Genomic DNA, 12,606 nt, shown 5'->3' with positions numbered 1-12,606 from the left:
CTTCCCGTCCCAGGAGGGAAGGTTGCTGGCTGCCCCTTCACTACCCACTACATGCAGATGACAGCAAGAACAAACCCCAGTGGGAAACATAGAAAATAGGTGCAGGAGTAGGCCATTCGGCCCTTCGAGCCTGTACCACCATTCAATATGATCATGGCTGATTGTGCACCATTCAATATGATCATGGCTGAAGGCAGGGCCTGGCACTCCCACCAATTTCCTTGTCGTTCTCTGCTGATACCGTTGATCCCAAGGACTGTTAGGAAAGGGTAGTAATTCCTGGTGCAGAATTAGAAGGCCTGCTGAATCTGCTTTTGGAGGAATAGGTTGCAGTACAGGGCACCATTCCCTCTCCTCTGGCCAAAAAAAACCTTTCTTTTATTAAGCCTCTGTATGGCCCAAAGCCCCAAAATAATTATATTTTCTCTTCTTTAAGCTATTCTGTCCCCTCTAAGCTTGTCCCCTCCTCATCTTGTGCTGCTGCCACTGCAGCATAGCCACATTTTCATCCTCAGTAGTTGTGGACTCCTTCTTGGTTGTGGAGATACTGCTGGGAGCTCACCCTGAATAAGTAATGATCCGCAAACCAGGTAAATAGGCCACGGTGATGACAGGGTTGGGTAAGGGTGGCAGAAATCTCGTCCCAATCTCCCACTGGCCAAAGGAGGAAGATACATGCCTCACTGTGCAGTCTGACACCTGTTGCTGCTGGTACAAAATCTGATCAAAAACAATAAAACCCATGCGCAGCATCAAAACAGGATACAAACAGTGACTGATAGTACAGAGTGATTTCCAGTCTGTGATCTGAGAGTTAAAATGAGTCTAAGATCATTGTCGTGGTTTAAGAAGTGCTTTCAACCACTGGATTAGATTACTGTCTTTTAATCATTCCCATGTATATAAACCACTTTACTAAATTACTGCCTTGCTGTCGCGGCTGCATATCGTGACACCATTATTCCATTCCAGAATGGAGATGTTTGGGTAATTCCCGCGTTAATCATGCCTGAAGACTGCTCTGCTGTAAGTGACTGGGATTGATTTTAGGCACATCATTTTTATATAACTATCCTCCTCTCAGTGCATTTTGCTGGAGAAATCACCTGCTTCTATTCGGAGAAGTTGCTGTAGTTTCGGTCACGAGTTCTTTTTTCTCTAGTTCCTAGATACTCTTTTTTAAATAGACTCCATAGTGTGTTGTAGTGCCTGTTAATTAGACTGTGTAGATTGTGTGCTGTAGTGCCTGTTAAAATAGACTATGTGTTGAGCTAAGTTCCGCCTGCCTCCATCTCATTGGCTGACACAGTAGTGCAAATAGGCACTCTGTGCGATACCACTCCTGAGCAGCTGCAGCTTTATGCAAACGAAAGAACTGGAAACGTGAACGGAACACTTAACATTGTTGTAGTCTTTCTGTATGCAACATGGTCACCAGGAAGTTGAAGCCCATACAGTGCCGCCAGGAGAACGTGCAAGTCCGATATGTGAGAATTTCGATGATAGTGACTGGGATATAGGGTTGGGGTAGGATGGGGCTGAATATCCATAATTGATTTTCATCATTCTTATGGCCCTGCAGTGGTAGATTAATCTTGGTACCAATCATTTTGCATGTGTCAGGGAGGGTCCAATAAGTCTTTGCTGGGATGGTAGATGCAACATTGGCTGAATTTAGCATCAGATCTATTGCATTTAGCAGCAATCAAATACAATGGAAGGCTCAGTACTATGAATTGGCACAAGTAGGATGATTGTCAAATGAAATTTGGTCCAGTTACCTTACAGCTAACGGGCTGTATTCACAAACATCAGCGTAAAATATACATTCCGTTCATTAACTTAATTGGATGGAAAATCAGGCAGGCTGTGTTATGGGCTTCCATACCCAATTTTCCTGTATAATTTCCACACATACAATAATTTATGTGTCAGTACATCTTGGTGATGTTTAGCTGCTAATGTAGTCTGTCCCTATAAGGCCATTCTTCACATTCTCCCTGTGGGGAAATAGTTTAAATATGTCCTGTGATCAAATACCAATTAAATACTTCCACCGAGGGAAGTTTCCAGAATTCCAGCTGCTTGAAAATTGCTGGTTTCAGGTCAAACTTCATTGATCAACATCAATTAATCTATAATGATAACAGCAATAACAGCACCTTTAATGTAGAAAAACAGCCTACACCTTTTATACAAATGGAAATGAACTAGAAAATGTACAGCAAGCCATGGAGGGGAAGATTAAGCTTGGGCGTAAAGATGTTTATTGAAAAGATGTTAAAAGGTGGAGAAAGAAGTAGAGAGGCTTTAGGTTTATGGGGGTGGGTGGGGTGAGGAGGGGAGGGGAGAGGATGATGGGGGAGATCCATTGAAGGATTGTGGACCTTTTAATAACAGTTTTAAGGAAAGTAAAAAGAAATCCTGGATTGTTCAAAATGCAGCATATTGTTATATTAACAAAGGATAATACAGAGAATTATTAACCTAACTGCTTAGAAGTCAAAATGAAACAATGTATTTTTGCAGACATAAGGGACAAGGTTGAAGAAGATAGCTGCCCAGCTAGATCTCGAGTGACTGTGGCAACGTTGGGAGAGAGCGAGCGAGGGAGGATGGAAAGTTACTGAGAAGTTTGGTTTACCAGAAGCCAGGGTATAAAGAAGGACTGTTTAACTCTCTAATGGAAGAAGATAAAAGGCTGCAATTGGCAGGGAAGAAGCCCAGTGTTCAAGAAGAAAGAAGACATCAAAAATGTAGCTTCAGACAAAGGTGTGATAAACCCTTCGTTTTGGGCGTTATAAAGATTCTTTTTTAAGGTTTTATTATTGTTAACTGTTTATTAACTAATTGGTAGAAGTAATAAAGCATTGCTGATTTTACCAATACGTTGACTTATGCCTGTGACTGATCTTCCTTCTGGGTGTGAATTTAAAATCTATAGATACAAATGTGAAATCCTATAAAACGGATAAATCCTACACCAGTGAGTAGGGCCAAGAGCTGAAGGCTTTGCCACCATTGCTGAGACAAAGGGAGAGGGGTTCAAACTTAAAGTCAGAGTCAGTGGACCGAAGAAGAGCTATAAAGCTGGAGGAGGTTACAGAAATATGGTGAGTAAGGCCTTGAAAAAGATTTGAAAATGAGGATATGGAGCTTAAGCTTAACTCTTTGGGGTAAAGGAACCAGTGTAGGTTATCAAGGATGCAGATAAATGGTGAAGAGGAGTTAGTGTGGAACACGGTATAGGTAACTACATTTTGGATAGTCTGGACTTTATGGATGTGAGGCCAGAAAGCAGGTCTGCACTAGGTAGTTTCTCGGGGTCAGAGCCATTTTTTCTCCTATGAGTAGTCCCGTGTGCATTACTATCAGGAGTTTAAAGTTTATTGCCCACTATGTAGTCATGCGATAGAATGAAATGGAGAATGTAACAATGAGGTCACCTTGTTAGAGGAATTGGATACCATAAACTTGTGAGCCTACATGTGCGCTTCTCCAATCTTTTAAAAGAGGGATATACGAATACTTTAGTGAGATGAAACCAGATACAAATTGTTGAACTGGATTTTGTTTTACAAGTTAAAATGGTTAAAAATCCTGAAACATATCAACAGGGCAACTGAATAATTGAACCACGAAGAGTGATAGTGAGGCTGAGGCAGATAATATTGTACAAATAGAAATATGTAATGTTGGTGATGAATTGGATGTGGGGTTTGAAGCTCATTTCCAGACCAAACAAGATGGCAAGATTGTAGATGGTCTGGTTCATTCTGAGCATGTAGGGCTGTGGAATCAGTGGCAAGGGAGAAGAGTTTATGGTAGGGGTTGAAAATTATGACAGCAGCCTTCCTGATGTTACTTTAGAGGAAGCTGTGACTCAGTCCATGAATAATGTTGGATTGGTGGTCTGATAGAGTTGAGAGAAATTGAGGATAGGTAGAGGTGAATGTCATCAGCTGATCCCAGGCTACGGAGGACGTTGCTGAGGGTTTCATGTAAACGAAGAAAGGAGGGTGGGCAAATACGACATTTGGGCAACTCCAGAAATGATGGATGGATATTTATCGTTAGTAAGAGTGCAGAGAGGTAAAGTGATGTGAGTGATAAAGGAGATGAGGAAATGGTCTGAGATAGCCTTGGTGGTGATTGAAATCTTGAGGGCAGGGAGGCCATAGGAGATGGCAAAGTTGATAGGTGACCATGGGTTTGGGTGCACAGCTTTAGATAAGGACTAAAATTAAGTGAAGATAGGAGGCAGAAAGTTGGAGGAGAAGTGTAGGTGGAAGTCACCAAGATGCTCAGTACAGAGGCTATGTGGCAAAAAAGAGAGGGCATACCACTAAGGAAGTTGGTATGGCGGGTTGGTAATGCGAGATGGGCAGTTTGGAATCGGATAAAACTATTAGCCATGGCTCACTGGCAGCACTCTCGCCTCTGGGTCCGAAGGTTGTGGGTTCAGTTCCCACTCCAGAGAGTTGAGCAGAAAATTTAGACTGACACTCCAGTGCAGTACTTAGAGTGCAGCAATGTCAGAGGTGCCATCTGTTAAATGAGACATTAAACTGAAGCCTCATTTGTCCTCTCAGAGAGACATAAACGATTCTGTGACACTATTTTGATGAAGAGCAGGGAAGTTCCTCAACCAACATCACTAAAACAGATTATCTGGTCATTATCTCATTGTTGTTTGTGGGAGTTTGCTGTTTACAAATTGAGTGCCACATTTCCTACAGTATAACAGTGACTAGACTTCAAAAAGTACTTGTTGCCGTTTTAGGATGTTGCAAGTCTTTCTTTCATTTCTTGCTTTCTTTGAAAGTTGAAGAAAGGATAGAGGGGTTGGGGGTAATATATTAGCATGGATAGAGGATTGGCTAACTAATAGAGAACTGAGAGTCGGAATAAATGGTTCATTCTCTGGTTGGCAACCAGTAACTAGTGGGGTGCCACAGGGATCAGTGCTAGGACCCGAACTATTTACAATCTACATTAACGACTTGGAAGAAGGGACTGAGTGTAACGTAGCCAAGTTTGCTGATGATACAAAGATGGGAGGAAAAGCAATGCGTGAGGAGGACACAAAAAATTTGCAAAAGGACATAGACAGGCTAAGTGAGTGGGCAAAAATTTGGCAGATGGAGTATAATGTTGGAAAGTGTGAGATCATGCACATTGGAAGAAAAAAAATCAAAGAGCAAGTTATTATTTAAATGGAGAAAGATTGCAAAGTTCCACAGTACAGCGGGACCTGGGGGTACTTGTGCATGAAACACAAAAGGATAGTATGCAGGTACAGCAAGTGATCAGGAAGGCCAATGGTATCTTGGCCTTTATTGCAAAGGGGATGGAATATAAAAGCAGGGAAGTCTTGCTATAGCTATACAAGGTATTGGTGAGGCCACACCTGGAATACCGCATGCAGTTTTGGTTTCCATATTTATGAAAGGATGTACTTGCTTTGGAGGCTGTTCAGAGAAGGTTCACTAGGTTGATTCTGAGGATGAGGGGGTTGACTTATGAGGAAAGGTTGAGTAGGTTGGGCCTCTACTTTTTGGAATTCAGAAGAATGAAAGGTGATCTTATCGAAACGTGTAAGATTATGAGGGGGCTTGACAAAGTGGATGCAAAGAGAATGTTTCCACTGATGGGAGAGACCAGAACTAGAGGGCATGATCTTAGAATAAGGGGCCGCCCATTTAAAAAAGAGATGGGGAGAAATTTCTTCTATGAGGGTTGTAAATCTGTGGAATTCGCTGCCTCAAAGAGCTGTGGAAGCTGGAACATTGAATGAATTTAAGACAGAAATAGACAATTTCTTAAACGATAAGGGGATAGTTAGGAAGGACATTAGCTTGGATGATGTGGAATCTATATGGGTAGAGCTGCAGAACACCAAAGGGCAAAAAACGTTAGTGGGAGTTGTGTACAGACCTCCAAACAGTAGTAGTGATGTTGGGGAGGGCATCAAACAGGGAATTAGGGGTGCATGCAATAAAGGTGCAGCAGTTATCATGGGTGACTTTAATATGCATATAGATTGGGATAACCAAACTGGAAGCAAGACGGTGGAGGAGGATTTCCTGGAGTGCATAAGGGATGGTTTTCTAGACCAATATGTCGAGGAACCAACTAGGGGGGAGGCCATCTTAGACTGGGTTTTGTGTAATGAGAGAGGATTAATTAGCAATCTCGTTGTGCAAGGCCCCTTGGAGAAGAGTGACCATAATATGGTGGAATTCTACATTAGGATGGAGAATGAAACAGTTAATTCAGTGACCATGGTCCAGAACTTAAAGAAAGGTAACTTTGAAGGTATGAGGCGTGAATTGGCTAAGATAGATTGGCGAATGATACTGAAGGGGTTGACTGTGGATGGGCAATGGCAGACATTTAGAGACCGCATGGATGAACTACAACAATTGTACATTCCTGTCTGGCGTAAAAATAAAAAAGGGAAGTTGGCTCAACCGTGGCTATCAAGGGAAATCAGGGATAGTATTAAAGCCAAGGAAGTGGCATACAAATTGGCCAGAAATAGCAGCAAACCCGGGAACTGGAAGAAATTTAGAACTCAGCAGAGGAGGACAAAGGGTTTGATTAGGGCAGGGAAAATAGAGTACGAGAGGAAGCTTGCAGGGAACATTAAGACGGACTGCAAAAGCTTCTATAGATATGTAAAGAGAAAAAGATTAGTAAAGACAAACGTAGGTCCCCTGCAGTCAGAATCAGGGGAAGTCATAACGGGGAACAAAGAAATGGCAGACCAATTGAACAAGTACTTTGGTTCAGTATTCACTAAGGAGGACACAAACAACTTTCCGGATATAAAAGGGGTCAGAGGGTCCAGTAAGAAGGAGGAACTGAGGGAAATCCTTATTAGTCGGGAAATTGTGTTGGGGAAATTGATGGGATTGAAGGCCGATAAATCCCCAGGGCCTGATGGTCTACATCCCAGAGTACTTAAGGAAGTGGCCTTGGAAATAGCGGATGCATTGACAGTCATTTTCCAACATTCCATGGACTCTGGATCAGTTCCTATGGAGTGGCGGGTAGCCAATGTAACCCCACTTTTTAAAAAAGGAGGGAGAGAGAAAACAGGGAATTATAGACCGGTCAGCCTGACATCGGTAGTGGGTAAAATGATGGAATCAATTATTAAGGATGTCATAGCTGTGCATTTGGAAAGAGGTGACATGATAGGTCCAAGTCAGCATGAATTTGTGAAAGGGAAATCATGCTTGACAAATTTTCTGGAATTTTTTGAGGATGTTTCCAGTAGAGTGGACCAAGGAGAACCAGTTGATGTGGTGTATTTGGACTTTCAGAAGGCCTTCGACAAGGTCCCACACAAGAGATTAATGTGCAAAGTTAAAGCACGTGGGATTGGGGGTAGTGTGCTGACGTGGATTGAGAACTGGTTGGCAGACAGGAAGCAAAGAGTAAGAGTAAATGGGTACTTTTCAGAATGGCAGGCAGTGACTAGTGGTGTACCGCAAGGTTCTGTGCTGGGGCCCCAGCTGTTTACATTGTACATTAATGATTTAGACGAGGGGATTAAATGTAGTATCTCCAAATTTGCAGATGACACTAAGTTGGATGGCAGTGTGAGCTGCGAGGAGGATGCTATGAGGCTGCAGAGTGACTTGGATAGGTTAGGTGAGTGGGCAAATGCATGGCAGATGAAGTATAATGTGGATAAATGTGAGGTTATCCACTTTGGTGGTAAAAACAGAGAGACAGACTATTATCTGAATGGTGACAGATTAGGAAAATCGGAGGTGCAACGAGACCTGGGTGTCAAGGTACATCAGTCATTGAAGGCTGGCATGCAGGTACAGCAGGCGGTTAAGAAAGCAAATGGCATGTTGGCGTTCATAGCAAGGGAATTTGAGTACAGGGGCAGGGAGGTGTTACTACAGTTGTACAGGGCCTTGGTGAGGCCACACCTGGAGTATTGCATACAGTTTTGGTCTCCTAACTTGAGGAAGGTCATTCTTGTTATTGAGGGAGTGCAGCGAAGGTTCACCAGACTAATTCCCGGGATGGCGTGACTGACATATCAAGAAAGACTGGATCAACTGGGCTTGTATTCACTGGAGTTCAGAAGAATGAGAGGGGATCTCATAGAAACGTTTAAAATTCTGACGGGTTTAGACAGGTTAGATGCAGGAAGAATGTTCCCAATGTTGGGAAAGTCCAGAACCAGGGGTCACAGTCCAGGGATAAGGGGTAAGCCATTTAGGACTGAGATGAGGAGAAACTTTTTCACCCAGAGAGTGGTGAACCTATGGAATTCGCTACCACAGGAAATTGTTGAGGCCAATTCATTAAATATATTTAAAAAGGAATTAGATGTAGTCGTTACTACTCGGGGGATCAAGAGGTATGGCGAGAAATCAGGAATGGGGTATTGAAGTTGCATGTTCAGCCATGAACTCATTGAATGGCGGTACAGGCGCGAAGGGCCGAATGGCCTACTCCTGCACCTATTTTATATGTTTCTATGATAAGGGGTTATGGGGAGTGGGCGAGGAAGTGGAGCTGAGTCCATGATCAGATCAGCCATGATCTTATTAAATGGCGGAGCAGGCTCGAGGGGCCATATGGCCTACTCCTGTTCCTATTTCTTATGTTCTTATGTGACTTGGTTATGTCACCGCATAGCACAGCATACAGAACCTCAGCATAGAATAACTTTCTTTTTATATGCCTTTGAGCCTTTAAGGTGTGACTTGTGAAGTACGTTGGGCATTCTCAAAGCGGTTAATACATATGCTGGGAAGTAGGGTTGTGACATCTTCCAAGTCCAAAACTGGGCAGAGGGCAGAGTTGAGGAGGGCCAAGAGCCTGGTTGAGGGGAAATCAATTTTTTATATTTGTCATTAAAAAAAAATCAAGTGGCATCCATCGTCACCTGGTATAGGGGTTTATTAATTTCAGTGTCATCGCTTACATTTTTGCAGGATTTTTTAGATCCAATCTGTTTGCCAGCTCGTTGTTTAGATGCTGCAGATTTAGATGCAATGTCATTAGCTTTTGGGTCTGGCAGCCCCTTTCTTCTTCCTGATGGAGCTAAACTTCATTTTGAAGTCCTGGCAGTTTTACAACCACAAGAACAGTTTGTATTAGTCAGTGTTGATATTGTACTCGAAACCCCACAATACGAAACAAAATAAATCTGGCGAAAACTGACAAAGAACAAAGACCCAGAACCCTGGATATTTACTGTTCCTTTTACAAAAGTAAAAAAACCCAGCAGCCTGCTCAAAGAAACAGCCTGTCTGACTAAAAAACAAGGCAAGTGCCAAACCTAGCTGGAGTGATGAGTGCAGTCGAGGTGGTGTGAGACCGATGAAAGAAAAACAAAACCGACAGAACCTGAAACTACACAGTATTGCATAACTCAAACCTCAGTATTAGGAGTTTTCTTTAAAAAATTGATATATACTGTACGTCAACATGTAGTGAACTTAACCACCACTTCATACTTAAAAACTGACTTGTACCGCTGTAAAGTTCTATTTCTAACCAGTAACATGTGCAGTTGAACATTTTCATGTCAGTTGTAATTTCTCTTGTATACTTTACTCAGTGTTTTTATCCAGCAGAATATTCTCGGGCTTGTATATACAGGTGCCTCTGCTCATTGAAATACTTACTTATCACAGGCAGTGAAAGAATTGAACGAGGAGTTTCTGGGCATTGATATTTACCACAGACCTTAATGCCTCAGCTCAAACTTTGTTGTTTCTTCTTTTTTATAATGAACACCAGCTATATAAGCAGCTATGCATCGTGAAAATAGGAGGGTCCTGAGTGGCTCTGCATCAAGGTGCAAGGAATGTATTCTGGTGTAAGGAATATCATTTGAACCAAGGGAACATTTTAAGCAAAAAATGTCCCTACACTAAAAATATCAGCTTAAAAAAAGTGATTGATTTTTAAACACATTTAGAACTACAAATGTTTGGGAATGTTCTCCCTTCCAATGAATAACAACATCCAATTGCCAGGAATTTCTTTGGGCAGGGGGAGGAAGATTCTCTCAATCACCCACTGTAATTCTGGCAGAAACCCTGGATTAACCAAGTAAATGGTGTTCCTGCCGATTTTCTGCTGAAGTTACAACAGCAAATTGGGTGAACCACTGAGGAAGTTCCCAGTGAAGATAATTTTCATTCAGGATATATTTATAGCCATGTGAGAAAGCACACTCAATCAACAAGCTCCCCGCTGGAGTGGAACTAAACTACAGTGGGAAGCTGTTTAACTTATGCCACCTCCAGGCCAGGTCCAAGATCACCCCATCCTCTGTCATTGAGCTGCAGTATGCGGATGACGCCTGCGTCTGCGCACATTCTGAGGCTGAACTCCAGGATAGTGTCAATGTATTCACTGAGGCATATTAAAGCACGGGCCTCACGCTTAGCATCCATAAGACAAAGGTTCTCCACTAGCCTGTCCCCGCCGCACAGCACTGCCCTCCAATCATCACGATTCAAGGTGCAGCCCTCGACAACGTGGACCATTTCCCATATCTCGGGAGCCTCTTATTAACAAAGACAGACATTGATGCGAAGATTCAACATCGCCTCCAGTGCACCAGTGCAGCCTCAGCTGTCTGAGAAAAAGAGTGTTTGAAGATCTGAGGCCTGAGGCATGGACGATGTACAGAAGGCACCTCAACTCGCTGGACATATATCACCAACGATGTCGCCACAAGATCCTGCAAATCCCCTGGGAGGACAGGCGCACCAACATCAGTGTCCTCGTCCAGGCTAACATCCCCAATATTGAAGCACTGACCACACTCGATCAGCTTCGCTGGGCAGACCACATAGTTCGCATGCCAGATACGAGACTCCCTAAGCAAATGCTTTATGCGGAGCTCCTTCATGGTAAACGAGCCAAAGGTGGGCAGCGGAAGCGTTACAAGGACACCCCAAAGCCTCCCTGTTAAGTGCAACATCACCACTGGCACCTGGGCAGAAGAGCACCCGAGCTGGAGAAAGAGCGTGAAGAGGTCAAGCGCAGACAGCGGAAGGAGCACGTGGCAAGCCAGCCCCACCCACCCCTTCCCTCGACGAATGTCTGTCCCACCTGTGACAGGGTCTGTGGCTCTCGTATTGGACTGTTCAATCACCAGAGAGCTCACTTTGGGAGTGGAAGCAAGTCTTCCTCGATTCCGAGGGACTGCCTATGATGAAATCGGAAGCTTAAATAAATGACCTGTTGGGAGCCATATGACCATGCCCATTTAGCCCTGTTAGTCATAAAGCATTAAAATGTATTATTGTTGACTTAGAAGGATACTCAGTGACATAAGAATGAGATAATAAGAGCCATTTAGCTAGTACTCATGGCGCCTGAAAATGACACTGTTGGATACTTGTGTATGAACACATAACAGTGCCCATATTCCTCTCCTCACTCTGCCTCAGCGTTAATTAGGCCTAGTGCAGCTGAAGTGCACTGTGGTTGATTTGATCCAAATCCTCTTGGATTTGCACATTGAGATCATTAGAATGCCCACAGTGCGAGCCCGTCCTCTGGAAAGGCACTGCATCCAGAATTGAAGGCAGAAAGGCAGCCCTTGCTGCTCCTGCAGCAATACTGACCATCAGCTGTGGGACCTTCTGGTCGCTATCAAAAAACAACTGCCAGAAGGTGTCCAGCCCTGAGGACCCAAAGGGTTTCTGTTGTAAAAAATAAAGCCGTTTATCTTTTTCGGCCTTCTTTTTAATTGTTGCTTGATGCTCTCAGACATTTAAATCTGATGGGTGGCCAAGAGCAAGAACTAGTGACAGCTTTTTAAGGCACCCCTTTCAGCAAACTTTGAGGAAAATGAGATAGGAGGGCTAAGTTTATCCCCTGCCCCTGCATTTGCATGTCTGTCCTTTGCCTTGAAATAGCGTAGGCACAAACATCCTTTTCCCCGCCCCCATTGGGGAAAGCCCAGAAAATCCAGGGACAATGTAATGGGGTGGAGACCCAGCATCATGGGCCTTCACCTCTTTTTCCTCTACTTTGCCCTGAGGAACTGAGCATTTTCCAGGTGAATAGGAGAGAAAAACCAGGACTACATTGCTCATATGAAATTGCTTTCTCCCATATTTTAGCTCATTTCAAATTTATAGTTAACGTCTCCATTAAAATAGCAGGAAGAAGAATTTCAAATGAATGTGTAGGCACTAATATGCTGTTATCCCATGGTGTAACTTCAGGGCCATGGTGATTATATGCCATTCATATGTGTCAGTAAAAGCATTACATGGGATTATCTGAGTTCATCTAAATATGTGGGTGGGGTGATGGGAGGAATGGGGAGATGGTGGACAGATGTAGGGCATTCGACTTTTTCCAGGATTACTCTAAATCTACCTTCTCTTCTATATAAAAACACACAACAGTTTGGGGGTAAAATTCAGGATCTCAGAAAGACCCATTACTGTCCGTTAGCGGCGGCCATGCGTCGGAATCCAGTGGCCGCCGCTTTGGGGTCAACTGGCCGACCCAACCCAAATTCAGGTCAGGGTTTCTCTGGCATGGACCTGATACCGCCTGGCTCTGATGGGTCATCAGAATATACACCATCGCTTC

At 43.5% G+C, this 12,606-nt stretch overlaps 1 protein-coding gene across 1 annotated transcript in view; it reads right to left on the bottom strand.

The window, feature by feature from the left end:
- The window catches only part of fat4 (FAT atypical cadherin 4), a 416,915-nt gene that overhangs the window by 197,849 nt on the left and 206,460 nt on the right, over nt 1-12,606 (bottom strand). The gene's annotated exons all lie outside the window — the stretch shown is intronic.

The sequence above is a fragment of the Pristiophorus japonicus genome, chromosome 2, assembly GCF_044704955.1.
Source record: "Pristiophorus japonicus isolate sPriJap1 chromosome 2, sPriJap1.hap1, whole genome shotgun sequence".
Classification (NCBI taxonomy): domain Eukaryota; kingdom Metazoa; phylum Chordata; class Chondrichthyes; family Pristiophoridae; genus Pristiophorus; species Pristiophorus japonicus.
This window is presented reverse-complemented; position numbering and strand designations above follow the sequence as displayed.